The sequence below is a fragment of the Spea bombifrons genome, chromosome 5 (assembly GCF_027358695.1).
Source record: "Spea bombifrons isolate aSpeBom1 chromosome 5, aSpeBom1.2.pri, whole genome shotgun sequence".
In the NCBI taxonomy this organism is placed as follows: Eukaryota; Metazoa; Chordata; class Amphibia; order Anura; family Pelobatidae; genus Spea; species Spea bombifrons.
This window is the reverse complement of record NC_071091.1, coordinates 57,515,944-57,520,931: the sequence shown is the minus strand read 5'-3', so window position 1 is coordinate 57,520,931 and position 4,988 is coordinate 57,515,944.

Sequence of the window (4,988 nt, the reverse complement as noted above, 5' to 3'; positions counted from 1 at the left end):
ACAAAAGTGAGTACACCCCTAAGTGGATCTAGGATAAATTGTGTTGTGGATGGAAACCAGCTTCTATATGTCTACTATAGGTTCACAGTAGAAAACATAGTTGCATATGCTTATACCTCTGTAATATTATAGGGTAACTTAAGGATAATTACAAAGAAAATCAAATTACAATTTTATTGACTGGCAGGCTTGGTCTTCCAAAGTACCCTTAGAAGGACAACACAATTTAATGCATATTAGAAGCCTACTTTATCTTTATTTTATGGGAACAGTAGTCCTGATGTTTCTTAAGAGAATTTGCATCATAATTTAGTTATAGTTACCTTTCTTTTAAGATACTTTGATAGTATAACATTGTATTACCATGTCTACATTCTGCTATCATGTATTGAAAAAAAACAAAAATTTAGTGAACTCCCCATGAATGTTTCTGGTATCAATGAGAAAGGATGCTAATTTTAAGTAACATTAATTGGACAGTGTGTCCAATCTAATTAATCTCCAGATGTACTGTATTGGCTCGATTATAGGCCGCCCCCGATTATAGGCCGCAGCCTATAGTTTGATGCTATTTTAAAGAAAAAAATATTTTTCAAGAAAAATACACAGGAGTGGAATGGTTAAACAGTATTTTATCTAATGAACAGGAATAAATGTATTTTTACATTTTTGGTATCTATTATGCAGCATAGGTTATATACAAACAGAAATATGGAAAGCCAATAGCTATTTTAAGGTCCCCTCTTAATTCCTAATGCACCTTATTTATAGATATGCCCCCTGCCCTCCTGATATGCCACTGCCCTCCATTCTGCTTACCATGGTATGCCACTTTGCTCCCCTGATATGCCACTGCCTCCTGATATGCTTTATGCACCCCAAATATGACATTCTGCCCCCTGATATGACCGCCAGATATGACACTCTGCTCCCCTGATATGCTTCATACACCCCAGATATGCCACTCTACTCCTTGGTGTCTAGCAAAGGGCAGCCGCTGGACATCTGCGCAATGCGTGTAGACAACCTCTGCTGCTGCTCACCATTTCCGCCGGGTCTTCTAAGCCGGTGGTCCGTTATAGAAGCCCCAGCAGCAGCGGAAGTTCTCTGTGTCCATTGCATAGACGTTCACCGACCACCACAGAGGAGGATACAGGATCCTCATCTCTGGCAGCCAGTGAACGTCTGCGCGTGTCAGGCTCCATCCAGGCTAAGGAGCTGCATGTCTCATGCCTGCGGCCATATATCGGGAACCAGATCCATACAGACAACTGTAATGACCCAGAGTGCCCAAAGATGGAGTGCAGGAGTTATTGCGCAGTAGTGGAGAAGGACAGGGACTGATGCAGAGTGACTGCACTGTCCAGGGTGGGCATCTAGGGTTGTGCAGCCACATACCAGCGCCCTGACATAGCAGCGGATGATGACAGAACAGAGCAGAACTTGGAGATATCCTGCAGGCACCCTGGAGCAGGCATGAGACATAGCACTGGAATCATGTGCAGGAAACAGCTGAAACTAAACAAGCAGGGAGGACAGAGCAGAGCTTGGAGATATCCTGCAGGCACCCTAAAGCAAAGAGCAAAACTGGAATCAAGGAATCAGAGGTTCAGGACACAACATACCGAAATCCAGAAATGGACCACAGCCCACTGGGGCTGTTATGGTGGAGCACTGGAAGGTAATGTAACGCCAACGCTCCTTCATAGAAGTACGGCGGAAGTGCCGGCAGCAGCAGGGGCTGTCTGCATCGCGCAGACGTCCACCGGCTGCCAGAGAGGAGGATCCAGGTCCCTTGCAGCGCTGCGGGGGATCTGGATCCTAACCCTGCTTGCCCACGGTAGGGCAAGGAACTGCATATCTCAGACGGATCCTTCCACTAAACCCTGATTAAAGGCCGCACCCCCACTTTAAAGAACTATAATCGGGCCAATACGGTAATATTCAATAGCATCTTCTGCCTGTGTTCATCTTCTGCCTGTGTACTTTCTTGTATACAAACTCATGTTAATTGTATGATATAAAAGACCTGAGGATTTCCTTAGAAAATGTTTGGGGAAGGTAATTAATAAAAAGAAATATTAAGGCGATCAGTACACTCTTTCCTGGCCTCCAACCCCTTAAGTGTATATATTACAAATATCCCACCTTAAACCTGTATTTAATCAGGGATGGAATATATCCACATTACTCACACAGTCCTGATTTAAAGGACAAAATGATAAACACGAAACATTAAAGGCTGATAAAAATCCTCATTCACAAAAGAAAATATGCTTTTGTTGTATCTTGATAGCTATCCATTAGACATGGCATATACTTATCCACCATAAAGAACAAAACAAGGTCTTTTGAAATTTAGGTAAGTGCTTTGGTGGCACAAATTAACCGTGAAAACAAAATGTTTTGGAAACAGAAAAATATTATTATGCGGCCAGTGCGGCCAATTAATTCTCACATCTGAAGTGGTAAAATAACTCAGTGGGTGCAAAGGTCTACAAAACATGGCCCCTTAATTGCCCATCCCTGGTTTTATAGAGAGGAAGACCTCATTTTCAAACAGGTTTACTTAAAATATACAAACCCCAAAGTGTGTCTGTGGAGGGGGTGAGTTGGATTCCAGATAGTTTAAGAACCTTCCACATGCTTCAACAAGCTTAAATCTCAGTAGGGTGAGCAAGACTTACATGTCCCTGATAAACAAGTAGTTACTCAACACATTCCCACTACATAAGAAATTGCTGGCTAGTGCTTTCCAGATTTGGCTGATGTGCTTTTTCCCCAATCCTAATTGTTAGGACACAAACATGGTGTCCGAGCAAATAATAATGTAATAGTATACTTAATCAAGAGTGGCCAGAGCCGATAACTCTATTTTGTGTCATAATCGTGTTGTTGTTGGGTTCATTTCTCTCTCAGCCTTCCATGCTCTCTAAATATTCAGTCATGGCTTTGTAAAAGCACGGTACTACATACAGTATAACTGTTTGTATAACAGAAGCCTTGATGGAGTGAAAACTGCAATGTTTCTTTAAGACAGCTGTGGTTCAGAAGCTCCATTATTGGCAAAATAAGAGGCATTGTTTCCAAACCACATATACAGAACTGAGTCCAAAGATGTTTTATAGCGTGGCATGACCAAATAAATTATATCTTTCAATAAATTATAACCCCGGAGTTTGTGTGAATATGCTGTTAGAATTCTGTTGACAATAGAAAGAGTTAGACATAAGAACTTGGGGTCAATGGGTTTCATGTAAAATAAACCTTATGACACTGACAAACAACATAAAAAGAAATCATTTACAGTGGCGAGAGAACGTAAATGAACCCTTTGGAATTTCTACATTATTTGCATAAAATGTCATCTGATCTACATCTCAATCACAAGTATAGACAAACACAATGTGCTGCAGCTAATAACACACAATGAATGTTAATCTTTAATTTCTTTATTGAACACACTCATTAAACATTCACAATGCTGGTAGAAAAAATAAGTGAACCCTTGGATTTAACTGGTCAGATCAGACAACAATGTTCAGGAGGAATTTTGGACAAATATACAACTTCTAGTGAGCTTCTGCTGGCAGACAGCTACCTTGACATTATCTTAATGATACCTTAATAAGGTTGGGAATTCTGTGTCTCTTTGATGATAGCAAGCTGTCCGGGCCCTAAGGTATTAAAGCAGCATTAAATCAAGATGCTCCCTCCACCATCCTTCACCATTGGGATGATGCTTTCATGTGGGAATGCGGTGCCCTTTTTATGCCATATGTTGTGCTACATTTTCTGAACAATTCAAACTTAGCTTTTCATCAATACTCAAAACATTTTCCCAGTAGTGTTTGTGGGCTCAAGGTGCTCTTTGGTAAACTTAAGGAAAACAGCAATGTTAAATTGGAGAGTAGCAGCTTTCTCCATGGTGTCCTGCCATGGACTCCATGCCTGTTGAATGTTTTGCATGAACAGAGATGTTAATCAGTTCCAATGATTCCTTCAAGCCTTTAGCTGTTACTCTAGTTTTTTTTTTTTACCTTATTCAGCATTCTGCATTGTGCGGTTTGAAGTAATCTTGGCTGGGTGCCCACCTCTAGTGAGTAGCCAAAGTACTAAATAATCTCCACTTTTCCAGCTTTCTGCAAATCAACAATTCTTGATTGTAGGTCTTCTGAGACTTCTGAGGTGTGGTTCACATCAGCAGATGCTTCTTGAGAATAGCAAACACAAAATACTAGCTATGAATGGGCAAATGATAACAAGATCTCAATCAACCTGGCCAAAGACATTGTTCTCAATTGTTCCTCATACGGACATTTAAACTCCTAGCGCCAGAGCTGCTGCGGTACGCGTCAACCCCGTATTAACCTCTTATAAAAAACGAAGAAAAACGAACACGAAGAATGTCCACGAATATTCGCCCATAGAGAAGACAGGAACCGGCGAACATTCGCGGAATAGGGATATTTTTTTTGCCAAAGACAAGCCCAAGTCTAGTTGTTATCTTTTTTATAGAGGAGTTATAGGTATGGTCTGGGGTATCTGCTATTGGCAAGAAACCAGTGGCGTCGCTACAGGGGGGCAAGGGGGGGCAATTGCCCCCCCTAGGTTATTCCTTGCCCCCCCTGTTGCCCCCCAGCCGAATTTGTTACCCCTTGACTGCTAACGACGGCATGGTGCCGCCGCTAGCAGTCCCAGTCAGGTGCTAACGACGGCACCATGCCGTCACTAGCACTACCTTACCTTGATGGAGGTCTGTGGACCTCCATCACCACCTACCCCGGCGATCTGCCCCTCAAACTGAAGGGCATCACCGGGGCCACCCGATCTGCCCGGTGACGTCTCGCGCAATGACGCGATGACGTCACCGTCATATTAACGTTTATTAACAACTGACAATTGTCAGTTAAAGGTTTGGGGTTAAAGGTCTGTATCTCAGGCATCTAAGCAGCTACATACCCCCAACATATACCGTTGGAAAGGTA